Below are 16,400 nucleotides of genomic sequence, written 5' to 3'. Positions count from 1 at the left end.
TCTCTTACAATTGTTTGTATTTCTATGGTGTTGGTTGTCATTTCTCCTCTTCCATTTGTGGTTTTGTTTGCTTGAGTCCTCTCTCTTTTTCTTCTGATGAGTCTGGCCAGAGGGCTTATCAATTTCAGTGACCCTATCAGAGAACAAGCCCCTGGTTTCATTGATCTGTTCTATTGGTTTGTTTTCAGTCTCTATAGCATTTATTTCTGCTCTAATCTTTATTATTTCCTTCCTTCTGCTGGTTTTGAGTTTTGTTTATTCTTCTTGCTCGAGTTTCTTTATTTATAAGGTTAAGTTGTTTATTTGAGATTTTTCTTGCTGCTTGAGGCAAGCCCATATTGCTATAAACTTCCCTCCTGGAACTATCACCAAATATATTCACATTCTAAGGTACTGGTGGCTAGGGCTTCAAGGTATGAAGTCTGGAGGAACACATTTCAGCCTATAACATATATTATCTAATTTATCCTGCAATATTATGAGGTAAATTCATTCTGCATTTTACAAATGCAGAAGTGCTTGGGAAGAAGTCTAAATATAAAACCAGCTCATTAATTTGAAAAAAAAATCAAACTAAAATATTAACAAAAAGATATTTTAAAAGTTTCAGTTTTAGGGGCACCTGGGTGGCTCAGTGGGTTAAGCCTCTGCCTTCAGCTCAGGCCATGATCTTGGGGTCCTGGGATCAAGCCCCGTATCGGGCTCTCTGCTCAGCAGGAAGCCTGCTTCCTCCTCTCTCTCTACCTGCTACTCTGCCTACTTGTGATCTCTCTCTGTCAAATGAATAAATAAAATATTTTTTAAAAGTTTCACTTTTAATTAAAATATAAATAGCTGGAAACAACTAAAACAGTGTGGATTTTTATTTGAGAGGAGGGTGATTTTGTTTTTTCAATTTGTCAACCAATAGTTTGGGATTAATTGTTTTGTAATTTATAGCCATTCATTTACCTTCAAATTAGCTAGCAATCAGATTTGTAGAATACATTTGGAAAAAATGAACTTCTGGGGAAGATGACGGAGTAGGAGGATCCTAGGCACACCTCTTCTTATAGATATAGATAGAAAACACCCACATCAGACAACATCTGGTCTTACTCAACTCAAGCAGTAGGTGACCCCAGACTGGCGCACTAACAACACAGGGAACAAATACTGCTCATAACAGGCAAAGAGAGTCACTGCAGATGACTGGACTGAAGACAAAGGTGGATCAGTCACAACAGTATGGCACATACACACACCCATGGAGTGTCAAGTTCTGGTGAATGGGATATTGCAATGCAGAACATTATAGGATCTCTTCTTCATATGGCCACTATTTACAAGAGCAGGAGATATAACTGATTTTCCTAACACATAGAAACATATACAGTGAGTTAGACAAAATGAGGAGATAGAGAAATATCTCCTAAATAAAAGAAGAAGACAAAAGTCACAGCAAGATAGCTAAATTAAATGGAGATAAGTAATATCCCTGGTAGAAAATTTAAAGGAATGTTCACAAAGACACTCACTGGACTTGAGAAAAGAGTGGAGGATCTCAGTGAGACCCCCCCCCCAACAAAGAAGTAGAAAATATTAAAATAAACCAGTCAGAGATGAAGAGCCCAATAACTGAAATTAAAAATACACTAAAGAAAATAAATAATGGATTAGAGGAAACAGTGGCCTGGAGGACAAAGTAATGGAAAGTGATCAAGCTGAACAGGAAAAAGAAAAAAGAATAATGAATAGTAAGAATAGACTAAGGGACTCAGTGATATCATCAAACATAATAACATTCACATTATAGGGATCCCAGAAGGAGAGAAGAGAGAAAATGGGGCAGAAATTTTTTTTGAATAAATAATAGTCAAAAATTTCCAAATCTGGGGAAGGAAACAGAAATCCAAATTCAGGATGCACACAGAGCCCCAAACAAAATTGACCCAGGGAGGTCCACACCAAGATACATTAAAATGCAAAAATTAGTGATACAGAGAGCATTTAAAAAGCAGCAAGAGAAAAGAATACAGTTACATGCAAGGGAAACCCCATAAAGCTATCAGTGGATTTTTTTGGCAGAAACTTTGCAGGCCAGAAAGAAGTGCAAGATATTAAGGGAGACTGTGAGTGGAAAGGTAAGAAAAGTAGAAAGCACAAAAGCAGCAAAATTTAACGGATTTATAAAAATCAGTTAAAGGATTCACAAAATAAAAAGATGTAAAGTATGATACCATATAACTAGAATGGGTTCAAATTTAAGCAATCATCACCATAATACAGATTGCTACATGCATAAGATGTTACATATAAATGTAATGGTAACCACAAATAAAAAGTTGGCAATAGGTATGCAAAAAATAAAGAGAAAGAATCCAAGTATATCACTAAAGAAAACCAGCAAAACATGAGTGAAAAGACAAGAGCAGAAAAGAAATAAGAACTACAAAAATAACCATAAAACAAGTAACAAAATAGCAATACATTCATACCATAAATAGTTACTTTGAGTGTAAATGGGCTTGAAGCTCCAATCAAAAGACATAGGGTGACAGAATGGATGAAAAGGTAAGATCTGTCTATATGCTGCCTACAAGAGACTCATTTCAGACCTAAAGACACCTTCAGATTGAAAGTGAAGGGCTAGAAAGGCTGGAAAGACACATGCATATAGAAGTGAAAAGAAAGCTAGGCAACAATGCTCATATCCTACCAAATAGACTTTAAAACAAAGACTGTAACAAGAGACAAAGAAGGCCCATATATAATCATATAAGGAACAATTCAACAAGAACATATAACAACTGTAAATATTTATGCACACAACATGGGAGCACCAAAACAAATAAAGCAGCTAATAACAAACATGAAGAAATTAATCAATAGTAATATATTAATAGTAGGGGGATTTAACACCCCCTTACCTCAGTGGATAGACCATCCAAATAGAAAATCAACAAGTAACAGTGGCTTTGAAGAACACATTGGACCAGATGGATCTAACATTTCATCCTATACAGAACAGTTCATCCTAAAACAGCAGAATACCTATTATTTTCAACTGCACATAAGACATTCTCCAAAATAGATCACATGTTAGGTCACAAAATGAGCCTCAACAAATTCAGAAAGATTGAAATCATTACTATACATCTTTTCCAAACATGACAGTATGAAACTAGAAATCAACCACACAAAAAAATCTGGAAAGAACACAAATACATGGAGAGTAAATAATATGTTACTAAACGATTAATGCAACAATCAAGAAATCAAAGAGGAAATTGAAAACTACATGTAAACAAATGAAAAGGAAAATTCATTGGTACAAAGTATTTGCAATGCAGCAAAATCAGTTCTAAGTGGGAAGTTTATAGCATTACAGGCCTACCCAAAGAAGCAAGAAAAATCTTAAATAATCAATCTAAACTTACACCTAAGAGAACCAGGAAAAGAAGAACAAACAAAACTCAAAGTCAGTAGAAGGAAGGAAATAATAATGTTAGAGCAGAAATAAATGAAATAGAAACTAAAAAAAAATTAAAAATAAAAATAAAACAGGTCAATGAAACCAGGAACTGCTTCCCTGAAAAGATCAAAAATATTGATGAACCTGTAGCCAGACTCATCAAAAAGAGATAGAGAGAGAGAGACAAAATCAGAAACGAAAGAGGGGAATTAACAAGCAAGACCACAAAAATACAAAGGATTATAAGAAAATATTATGAAAAATTATATCCTAATAAGTTGGACATCTAAAAGAAAGGGATAAATTCCTAGAAACATAAAACCTCCCAAAATTGAATCAGGAAGAAATAGAAAATTAGAACAGATTCATTCCCAGTAATGAAATTGAACCAATACTCAAAGAACTCTCAACAAATAAAAGTCCAGGACCAGACAGCTTCATGGATAAATTATATCAAACATTTGAAGAAGCATTAGTACCTATTTTTCTCAAACTATTCAAAAATAAAAATAGAAAAGGAAGAAAAGCTTCCAGACTTATTATGAGGTCAGCATTTACCTGATGCTCAAAACCACTATAAGACATTATTTAAAAAAAAGAGTTTTACTGGCCAATATTTTTGATGAACATAGATGTACAAATCCTCAACGAAGTATTAGCAAGCCAAATTCAAAAACACATTTAAAAAGTCATTCATAGGATACCTGGGTGGCTCATTCGGTTAAGCATCTACATTCCACTCGGGTCATAATCCTGGGGTCCTGGGATTGAGTCCCACATCAGGCTCTTTGCTCAGCAGGGCGCTTGCTTCTCCCTCTGCCTGTAGCTACTGCTGTTTGTGCGCTCTCTCTCTCTCTGTCAAAAAAAAAAAAAAGTTAATAAAATCTAAATAAATAAAATCATGCACTACAACCAAGGGTGCAAGGGTGCTTCAATATTTGCAAATCAAACATGATATAGCACATCAAAAAGAGAAGGGATAAAAACCATATGATCATTTCAATAGATGCAGAAAAAGTATTTGACAGGGTGCCTGGGTGGCTCAGTCATTAAGCGTCTGCCTTCAGCCCAGGTCATGATCCCAGGGTCCTGGGATCAAGTCCCACATCGGGCTCCCTGCTCAGCAGAAAGCCTGCTTCTCCCTCTCCCACTCCCTCACTTGTGTTCCCTCTCTTGCTGTGTCTCTCTGTCAAATAAATAAAATCTTTAAAAAAAGATTTTTTAAAAATGGGGGGGGGACATTTGACAAAGTACAACTTCTGTTCATGAAAAAAAACCTTAACAAAGTAGGTTTAGAGGGTACATACTACAACATAATAGAGGTGATAGATGAAAAATCCACAGCTAATATTATCCTTAATGGGGAAAAACTGAGAGCTTTTCCTCTACAGTCAGGAACAACACAAGGATGTCCACTCTCACCACTTCTATTCAACATAGTACTGGAAGTCCTAGCATCAGCAATCAGACAATGAAAAGAAATAAAAGGCATCCGAATTGGTAAGGAAGAGGTAAAACTTTCACTGTTTGCAGATGACATTCTATATATAGAAAACCCTAAAGGCTCCACCAAAAAAACTACTGGAACTTATACATAGATCCTGTAAGATCACAGGATACAAAATCAATATACAGAATTCTGTTGCATTTTTATTTTTATACACTAATAATGAAGTTGCAGAAAGAAAAATTAAGAAAACAATTCCATTTACAATGTCACTAAAAAGAGTTAAATACCTAAGAACACCCGAGGAGATGAAAGACCTGTACTCTGAAAACCGTAAAACCATAAAACACTGATGAAAGGAATTGAAGATGACATAACCAAATGGGAAGATATTCTATGCTCATGGTTTGGGAGAAAAAAATTTGTTAAAATGTCTATATTATCCCAAATAATCTACAGATTTAATGCAATTTCTATCACAATACCAGCAGCATTTTTTAAATTTTTTTTTAGATTTTATTTATTTATTTGACAGAGAAATATCATAAGTAGGCAGAGAGGCAGGCAGAGAGAGAGGAGGAAGTAGGCTCCCTGCTGAGCAGAGAGCGCAGTGCGGGACTCGATCCCAGGACCCTGAGATCATGACCTGAGCCGAAGGCAGAGGCTTTAACCCACTGAGCCACCCAGGCGCCCCCAACAGCATTTTTCATAGAACTAGAAAAAATAATTCTAAAATTTGTATGAAATCACAAACCATTCCAAATAGCCAAAGCAAGCTTGAAAAAGAAGAACAAAATTGGACGTATCATAATCCCAGATTTCAAGATACACTACAAAGCTATAGTAATCAATTCAGATGGTAGTGTCACAAAAATAGGCACATAGATCAATAGAATAGAATAGAGAGTCCAAAACAAACCCACAATTATATGGTGAATTAATCTTCCACAAAGAATGCAACAATATACAATAGGAAAACTTCTCCTCAGCAAATGGTGTTGAGACAATTTGACAGCTACATGCAAAAGAATGACACTGGACCACTTTCTTACATCATACACAAAAATATATTCTAGGGGCACTTGGGTGGCTCAGTGGGTTAAAGCCTCTGCCTTCAGCTCAGGTCATTATCCCAGGGTCCTGGGATCGAGCCCCTCATTGGGCTTCCTGCTCAGCAGGGAGCCTGCTTCCCCCTCTCTCTCTGCCTGCCTCTCTGCCTACTTGTGATCTCTGTCTGTCAAATAAATAAAATAAAATCTTTAAATATATATATATGTATATATATATATACATATATATATATATATTTATATATTCTAAACGGATGGAAAACGTAGATGTGTGACCTAAAACTATAAAAACCTAGAAGGGAGGAATTCTCTAACATCTGCTGTAGCAACATTTTTCTAGATATGTCTCCTGAAGCAAGGGAAGTAAAAGCAAAAATAAATGATTGGGACTACATCCAAATAAAAAACTTCTGCACAGCAAAGAAAACAATCAACAATACCAAAAGATAACCTATTGAATAGGAGATTGATATATCTGATAAAGGGTTAGTGTCCAAAATATATAAAGAACTTATACAACTCAACAACAACAAAAACCATAATCCAATTAAAAAATGAGCAGAAGACAGGAACAGACATTTCTCCAAAAAAGACATATAGGTGGCCAAGAGACATATGTAAAGATGCTCAACATTACCCAATTATCAGGGTAAGGCAAATCAAAACTACAATGAGATATGTCTTCATACCTGTCAGAATGGTTAAATTCAAAAACACAAAAAACAGTAAGTATTGGAGAGGATATGGAGAAAAAAGACCCGTCATCCCCTGTTGGTGGGAAGGCAAGCCACCATGGAAAAGACTATGGAGATTCCTCAAAAATTAAAACTAGGGCTACCATATGATCCAGTAAATGCACTACTGAGTATTTACCCAAAGAATATGGAAACACTAATTCAAAAAGATATATGGGGGCACCTGTGTGTCCCAGTGGGTTAAAGCCTCTGCCTTGGGCTCAGGTCATGATCTCAGGGTCCTGGGATTGAGCCCCGCATCAGGCTCTCTGCTCAGCAGGGAGCCTGCTTCCTCCTCTGTCTCTCTGCCTGCCTCTCTGCCTACTTGTGATCTCTGTCTGTCAAATAAATAAATAAATAATCTTTTAAATGAAAGACACATGTACCCCTGTGTTTACTGAAGCATGATTTACTATAGCCAAAACACGGAAGCAGCCCAAGTGTCCCCTGACAGATGAACAGATGAGAAGATTCAGTACATATATAAACAATGGAATGTTACTCAACCATAAAAAGAATGAAATCCTGCCATTTACAACAAATGGATGGGTCATGAGAACACAATGCTAACTGAAGTCAGTTAGAGAAAGACAAATGCCATACTATTTCGCCCTATCTGGAAATTAAGGATGCAAGATCTAAGATGGCGGAGTTGTAGGAGCACAACCCTAGGTTTGTGTTGTCCCTTGAACAAAGGTAGATAAATATCAAATCACTCTGAATACCCAATAAATCAGTCTGGGGACTGACAGAAAAAACTGCACAACCAGAGGGACAGAAGAGGCCTTATCATGGAAGGTAGGAGGTGTGAAGATGTAGTGTTGGGGAGAAACGGATTCCGGGCGCTCCAGAGGTGAGGGAGCCCTGGTCATGGAGAGAGGCAAGAAAGAATGACAAAGAGGAACGCACAGGGGATCACACAAGGAAAGCACTTCCCCAAAGCCACTGAATGGGAAAACGAGAGGGGCTGATTCTCATGAGTTTTTACAACCAACTGGACTCAAAGTTTGGAGTTTTAGAGGTCCACAGCATGGCTGGTGTGGAGCCCTGAGGACGCTGCAGAGTTCCTGTGGATAACCCTGCAGATAGCAGATAGCCCTGGGGCAGACAGGCCAATCTGAGGATTCCCTGGAACGCACTGGGAAACACAATTTTCCCTTCTTGGAACACATCTAGGAGAGGTGGCATTGCTTCCCTGGGACAAAAAAGACTGGGGGCACCATTATTCTCCCCTGCCCCACAGCATAGACACAGAGACACCTGCTGAGGGCAACTCACCTGGACACTGACTCTTTGCTGTGCTTTACTCTAAACTCAACACCTCTGTGCTTTGGTGCAACTGCCCTTCTGAGACAAACCTGTATCAGTCCCAGCACAGAAAGACCCTACCCCAGAAGACCAGCTCGGGTCCCCACCACACCAAGTCCCTAAAGTCTGGAGTTTAAAAACTCAGCCAACCTGCCTGGGATAGACCCCAAGGTGCACTGTTCTGTCCACTGGGCAGGCAGCCTGGACACATGGTGAAGGCAGTGATCTGAGGGACACCTGGGACACACAAAGGGAGATTGTTCACTCTTCTGAGAGGGCTTCTGGATAGCAGCAGTCAAGAATTCCCCTCTCTGGGGACTACGGAGCTGGGTGGCCCCATTTCCCTCCCAACCCCTCAGCATAAAACTAATGTCAGTAAACAGCACTGCACCAAAACTGGCGGACAGGACCGCATTCACCAAGCCCTACCCCGCTGCACTCTGACAGTACTGCAGGTCCCACAGGTGGGACTTAATCCTGAGTTTCAGGATTCAGGAGTTATTGCTGGCTCAATATTTGCAAATCACTCAATGTGATACATCACATCAATAGGAGAAAGAATAAAGACTGTGTGATCATTTCAATACATGCAGAAACAACATTTGACAAACACAATATCCATTCATGATTAAAAAAAAAAACCCTGCAACGAAGTAGGTTTAGACAGAACATACCTCAACAACATAAGGGCCAAATATAAAAACTCCACAGCTAACAGCATGCTTAATGGGGAAATACTGAAAGACTTTCCCCTATAGTCAGAAATAAGACAAGGATGTCCACTCTTAGTACTGCTATTTAACAGTGTTGGAAGTCCTAGCCTCAGCAGTCAGACAAGAAGAAGAAATAAAAGGCATCCACATCAGCAAGGAAGAAATTCAACTTTCACTATTTGCAGAGGACATGATATTCTATGTAGAAAACCTGAAAGTCTCCACCAAAAAATTGCTAAAACTGATACATGAATTCAGCAAAGTCACAGGATTCAAAATCTGTTGCTTTTCTATACATCAATAATGAAGCAGCAGAGGAAAAAATCAAGGACTCAATCTTATTTACAATTGCATCAAAAACTGTAAGATACCTAGGGATAAACCTAACCAAAGAGGTAAAAGATCTGTACTCAAAAACTATAGAGCACTTATGAAAGAAATTGAAGATGACAGAAAGAAACATAAAAGCATTCCATGCTCATGGATTGGAAGAAAATTTTTGATAAAATGTCTATACTACCCAAAGCAACCTATACATTTAGTTCCGTCCCTATCAAAATGCCGCCAGCATTCAGGGCACCTGAGTGGTTCAGTCAGCTAAGCTCTTCATTTTGGCTCAGGTCATGATACTAGGGTCATGAGATGGAGCCCCACATCAGGTTCCATACTCAGTGCAGAGTCTGCTTGGGATTCTGTCTCTCCCTCTTCTCCTGCCACTCTCCCCCATTTGCTCTCTCTCTCTCTCCCTCTCCCCCTCTCTTTCTCTCTTTCAAATAAATAAATAAATAAATAAAATCTTTTTTTAAAATACCACCAGCATTTTTCACAGAGGTACAACAAACAATCCTAAAATTTGTATGAAACCAGAAAAGGCCCTGAATACCCAAGGTAACCTTGAAAAAGAAAAGCAAGGCTGGAGGTATCACACTTCCAGACTTTCAAACTATATTACAAAACTGTAGTCATCAATGTGATATGGTACTGGCACAAAAACAGACACAAAGATCAACAGAGTAGAAAAGTCAGAAATGGACCACAACTATATGGTTAACTAATCTTTGACACCCAGTGGGAAAAAAAAGATAGTCTCTTCAATGAATAGTGTTGGGAAAATTGCACGGCCACATGCAGGAGAATAAAACTGGCCTACTTTCTTATACCATACACACACCAAAAAAATTCAAAGTGGATGAAAGACCTCAATGTGAGACAGGAATCCATCAAAATCCTAGAGGAGAACACAGGCAACAACCTCTTTGACCTCAGCCACAAAAAAGTCTTACTAGGCACATCTCCAGAGGCAAGGGAAACAAAAGCAAAAATGAACTATTTATATTTCATCAAGATAAAAATCTTCTGTAGAGTGAAGGGAATAATCAATAAAACTAAAAGCAACCTTTGGAATGGGAGAAGATATTTGCAAATTACATATCTGATAAAGTGTTAGTATCCAAAATCTATAAAGAATGTATCAAACTCAATGCTCAAAAAAATAATAATTCAGTTAAGAAATGGGCAGAAGGCATAAAAAGATATGTTTCCAAAGAGGTCATCAAGATGGCTAACAGACACATGAAAAGATCTTCCACATCACTCATGAACAGGGAAATACAAATCAAAACTACACTGAGGTATCACCTCACACCAGTCAGAATCCTTAAAATTAATAAGTCAGGAAAAAACAGATATTGGCGAGAATACAGAGAAACAGAACCCTCTTACACTGTTGGTGAGAATGCAAGCTGGTGCAACCACTCTGGAAAACAGCATGGAGGTTCCTTGAAAAGTTAAAAATGGAACTACCCTATGATCCAGCAATTGCACTACTAGGTATTTACCCAAAGAATACAAAAATACCAATTTGAAGGGATACATGTGCCTGATGTTTATAACAGCATTATAAACAATAACCAAATTATGGAAACAGCCCTAATGTCCCTTGACTGATGAATGTACAAAGAAGTTGTGGTGTGTGTGTGTGTGTGTGTGTGTGTGTGTATATATACACACACATACATACATATAGGAATATTACTCAGCCATAAAAAGTGAAATCTTGCCAGTGGCAACTGCATGGATGGAGCTAGAGTACATTATGGTAAGTGAAATAAATCAGTCAGGGAAAGACAAATACCATATGATTTCACTCATGTGGGTAATTAAGAAACAAAAGAGATAAATATAGGAGAAGGGGGAAAAAAAGAGAGGGAAACAAACCATAAAAGACTCAACTAGAGAGAAGAAACTGAGAGTTGCTGACAGGAAGGTACATGGGGGGATGGGCTAAATTAAGGAGGGCAATTGCTATGATAAGTACTGGGTGTTATATGTAAGTGACAATTCACTAAATACTACTCCTGGAACTAATATTATTCTATATTTTAACTAACTAGAATTTAAATAAAAACTTGAAGAAAATAAAGTTGTAGCTCTATTACTTTTTTAAAAAAATAAATAAAGTTGTAGTTATAGTACTTTAAAAAATAAAGAAAATCAAAAAAATAAGATAGGATATAAATAAGCAGGTCACTGAAAGAAAAGCTCAATGGCTTTTCTTTCAAATGGCTACCAAATATATGAAAAGATTCTCAACATAACAAATATTCAGAACCATGTCAATAAAAGGCAATGAAAGTTCACTTTAACACCACTGCAATTGCAAAAATTATGAAAGTGGATAATAGCAATGTTACTAATGTTGTAAGCAGATGGGTCCTCTTGTGTACCAGTCTTGAGAGTCTTACTATTACAGACTTCTATAAGTCTTACTTATAAAAGGTTTTCAAAGTCCTATTTTGTGATTCTAATCATTTTAATATTTTTGTGATTGTAGAAGTACCAATTTATAAAAACTTCCCATTCCATTATACTATATATATATATATACACACACATATATATGTGTGTGTGTGTGTGTATGTGTATATATATATATATATATAAAAACTGGATATATGTATATCCAGTTTTTATAATGGATGCTTGTTTTGTCATTCTTAAAATTATAAATAGTGCTAAAAATATATCTTTTTATGTCCATAACTCACTAATTCAACTGTACTGTTTCTCTCCTGTGGCTACAAGTGCTCATGAGACAAAAACTAGAAAACTCCTACAAAGATGGTATGTTAACAGTGACCTAGTGTTAAGACCAAAAAAAAAAAAAAAAAGTGGTGGGAAATATCCTTTTATTGAGGTCCACGGTATTCTAGCCACCAGACTGGACACTTCAAGGTGTCTTATTGAATGTATACAATGTTATGAGGAAATAAGTGTTATTATCCTATTGTATGGATACAAAACAGGTTCAGAAAGGTTAAGTAATTTATCAAAGGACACAGGATTGAAGCCCAGGAATGTCTGGGCTGATGCTTTTTCACTATGTTACCATGAGTGACAGTGGGAACAGGTTGAAACTGGGAAGGAAAACTGAAGAAACTTTGGGCAGCACACCTCAGGAAGTAAACTGACAGATCTGAGTTTTTTGTAGGTTGTTGTTTTTTTTTTTTCTGTGTACCAGGAATGCCATATACTGGTAATGGGTCTAAATGTCTGAGAGCTGTAAAGGCAAATTGTGGTAAAATGGGTGGCTTTAAAGCAAGGACTCTGCATTCATTTTTGTTAAGGTAGAGATGACCTGTAAACCTTGTTTTTTGCCCCTGCCATGTATCTTTTAACTGGACTAAGATCAATAGATGGTCCCCCAAATGCATTTCCAGTGATGGAATTTCAGGTATCATCCCAAACAGTGAGGGAGGTATTTTATGAGCAAGGATGAGAAGAGGGTTGGGGAACCTGTTAGTGCTTTAAGTTAAATCAAATATGCATTTGCTGCCTCTGCCTCCATGTGTTAACTTTGATTATAGGAGAAAAACCCTGTTATTTGCTAATACATGTAGAGACAGCTTTGGAAATGGCTTTGTTTTGGAAGTTAACTTTTGGACACAGTTTTTTAGTTTTCTTGAGGCAGCTATGAGAGAGAGAAATTTAAACTAAACACCTTTCTTTTTTTTTTCTTTGCAGCAAAGTCAAACTGAGAGAACCACTCCTTCAAAAATGAGCATCACACATGTAAAGGAATTCTTTTCCTAATAGTAACTCTGAGACCTGGCACTAGCAACATCTCACTAGGCTTAGAAAACCTCCTGCCTTCTCAACAGCTCTGGTTCATTTTAATTGGGTGTTCTCTACTGTCTTTGGCAGAGACATACGTGTTCAGTAAATGCACACAGTATGAATTGGACATTCACCATGAGTTCTGCATTTGGAAGAAGATCACCACCTGGACAGGTACCATTCATGATATCCCTGAATACACTACTCATCTCAGCCTGACAGAACCAAATTCAGGTTCTTCCTCCTGATTGCTTGACTAATTTGTCTGCTCTGGTGGACTTGCAGTAGAATGGAATTCCGTTTGGAAGATTGATGAGAGGGCCTTTTGGGGACTTGTAAAATTAACCCTTTTGAGTTTAGAAGAAAATAAGATTTCAAAGTATGAACAACTCGGCCTGTCCAACTTGTAAACTTTGCTCCTGAGCCATAGTCAGATTCCCCATATTCACAAGAATGCCTTGTCCCTCTTGTCAAATTAAAAGATTTAAGCTTGTCTCAAAACTTTATTACCAATTTTTCCAATATTCTTTTTTAAAAAGATTTTATTTATTTATTTGACAGACAGAGATCACAAGTAGGCAGAGTCAGGTACAGAGAGAGAGGAGGAAGCAGGCTCCCTGCTGAGCAGAGAGCCTGACGTGGGGCTCGATCCCAGGACCCTGAGATCATGACCTGAGCTGAAGGCAGAGGCTTTAACCCACTGAGCCACTCAGGCGCCCCTAACTTTTCCAATATTCTTAAAGCAGTCCAGTATCTTCCACACCTGGACTACTTTGATCTTATTAACACCAGCATCATCTCCTTGGACCTTGGCCCCAGGTCATTAGTTTCCCTGACCCAGCTAAGCCTGCAGGGGAGCAAGCTAAGGGTCTGCTCTGTCACTACTTCATCTGGCCACTCTGAATGTCTCTCAGAATAGCCATATCATCCAGAATATGAATCTGGAAACTCTACTCCAACTGAGGAGCTCGAACCTGAGTGGAATATTGGTGACACTGGTGATGCTTCTAGCCAAACACCTACAGAATCTAAGGAAGAGAAACCTTAATAAACAGGAGTTTAGGAGTGGTCACTTAAACACAGTGTGTCAACTTCTCAGAATCTTACCCATATTAGAGAACTGGGCTTTTTTCAGAAAAATGTCACTGATGCAGGGGACATAAAGTACCTTGCCAACTATACCAGACTTTTGTAATGACCTGGTTTACCTCAATGACAGTGAGTATGATGCTATGCCCAGCCTTCAAAGCTGAATCTAAACAAGTACCAATTTTCCTTTGTCAGCAACAGGACTTAGAGTACCTTCCAGAACTTGAAATCGCTAGACTTGAGCCAAATGTTTTCCAGATTTTGCATTTTCACCCTTGAGGTACCTATGTACAAATCTCTTTTTCTCTAGAAAGCTCACCAGTAAGGTGGCCTTCTATGGGCTATATTCACTGAAGGAACCCAAGTCGGGTGCTGAATAGTGAAAACTCACAGACACTCCCTTGCTCAGTTTCCAAATTTAGAGAGTATTGATCTTGGAGGCAACAATATTCAGATTTTGGAGCACAGAAACTTTCAGTTTCTAAACATTTTATTTGACACAGAGAGAGAGAGAGACAGCAAGAGCAGGAACACAAGCAGTTGGAGTGGAAAAGGGAGAAGAAAACTCCCCGCTGAACAAGGAGCCCGATATGGTGCTCAATCCCAGAACCCTGGATTCAGGAACCAAGCCAAATGCAGACATTTAACGACTGAGCCACCCAGGCACCCCCGAACCTTTCTGTTCCTAAATAAACTCCAAGTTTTGATTCTCTCCCCAAACTACCTGAAAGCTATAGAGAAGAATGTATTTTCTGGCCTCACTTACCTCTATAAATTTGGTCTGGCATTCGATGTCTTGTCAAGTTTTCAGGCAGCCTTTTTCTTTGGCCTGGAAAATCTAGAAGTTTTGAATATAAGCTTTAATAAAATTACATATGAAACCACGAGGACTTCGCCTTTCCTCCATTTATGAACTTCAAGTCTTTGAAACAACTCAACCTATAAGGACAAGTACATGGGATTTGGTTGCCAAACAACTTTTTTCAAAGACTGAATGGCTTGCAGGAGCTACTTCTAGGAAAAAATTCTGTGGTATTTCTGGACCACCCCCAATTTGATTCTCTGATTAAACTCACACAGTTGAATATCTCAGGAACAAAAGCTAGAGACCAAAATCTCTGTTTAAATGATTTTTTATTCCTAAAACTAATAAGACTATAAATGCTGTGTCTGAAAAACAACTTGGAGTCATTGATTCCTGGCATGTTCTCTGGCTTGGAAGGCTTTCAGTTCTTCTTAATATTTAACAACCCTAATATCAATAATCAATGTCATCTGGAGAATCTGAAGTCTAAGATGTACTTTGATCTCTATAGAGAACAAACTTCAGGGCAACTATAACCACGTGTGGTTAAAGAACCAGTCAATAATGACAGCTAATGGGGCGTCTGGGTGGCTCAGTGGGTTAAAGCCTCTGCCTTCTGCTCAGGTCATGATCCCAGGGTCCTGAGATCGAGCCCTGAATTGGGCTCTCTGCTCAGCAGGGAGCCTGCTTCCCTTCCTCTCTCTCTGGCTGCCTTTCTGCCTACCTGTAATCTCTCTCTGTCAAATAAATAAATAAAATCTTAAAAAAAAAAAATGACAGCTAATGTCCATATTCCCTACCTCTGAAGTTACTTCTACCAGCAACCCAACACCCAGAGTTTGTTGATGTATTTTGATAATGCTGTCTAATTTTGACCTGGAAAGTGTTTACTTTTCTGTTCCTTCAGTTTGGCCTCACAACCATGGTCTTCTCTTGGTTTGGTGCCAATATAACTTCATCCCTATGGTATGGGCTCTACGTGCCTCAAGCCTGGCACCCGGCCAAGTGGTATAGGCCAGAGTTCTCTTTCACAGCTAGTGCTGAGCACAGTAGGCATATGAAGAGCTTGTTCCAGCCCTAGGAGAAGGTGCCAGTCCAACTTTCAGCTCTGTCTTCACCACTGGGAATTTGTACTGGGTAAAGATATCTTTGAGAACATCCAGAAGGCCATCACCACCAGTTGGAAAACTTTGTGTGGGGTCAATAACCACTACCTGCTCAGTGAACGTGCCAAAATGAAATATAGCTTCCCAGCATCAAGATGTTTCATGAGCATGAGGATGTTATCATCTTGAGATTCCTGGAAGAGATCCCAGACTATAAGTTACCCAGCTACTGCTGACTCAGGAAACTTGTGAAGAGGCAGACATTTATTACCTGGCCAGACAGTGCTCATGAAAGGCCACTCTTCTGAACTCATATTAGAAATGCAATGGGCAACAAATCTGTGGAGAAATACAATGTACAGCTAATTGTGGCTGAGTGACAAGAAGTCTTTGTGAACACAAATCCAATGTTGCCCAAGGTGTGTCTATGCTAAGAGAGTGGCTGAAGGGAAAAAGGCATGGGGGGCTCATGACCATGAGACTCAGGATCATTTGGCCAATGTCCATCAGGCAACCAGAAGAGTGAATGCAGCTGCTTGTGGAAGCTTCAGGACCAGT

At 38.5% G+C, this 16,400-nt stretch overlaps 1 pseudogene across 1 annotated transcript in view; it reads left to right on the top strand.

Annotated features, from left to right (window-relative positions):
• LOC308337391 (toll-like receptor 13) overlaps positions 1 to 16,150 on the top strand; it is a 37,918-nt pseudogene extending 21,768 nt beyond the window's left edge. The window contains exons 2-6 of the transcript in view: positions 12,247 to 12,303; positions 12,822 to 13,357; positions 13,556 to 14,211; positions 14,553 to 15,276; positions 15,607 to 16,150. The product of the transcript in view is annotated as a toll-like receptor 13 (transcript). The remainder of the gene's footprint in view (positions 1 to 12,246; positions 12,304 to 12,821; positions 13,358 to 13,555; positions 14,212 to 14,552; positions 15,277 to 15,606) is intronic.
• Positions 16,151 to 16,400: the final 250 nt, after the last annotated feature.

Source organism: Martes martes (assembly GCF_963455335.1).
Source record: "Martes martes genome assembly, chromosome: X".
Classification (NCBI taxonomy): Eukaryota; Metazoa; Chordata; class Mammalia; order Carnivora; family Mustelidae; genus Martes; species Martes martes.
This window is presented reverse-complemented; position numbering and strand designations above follow the sequence as displayed.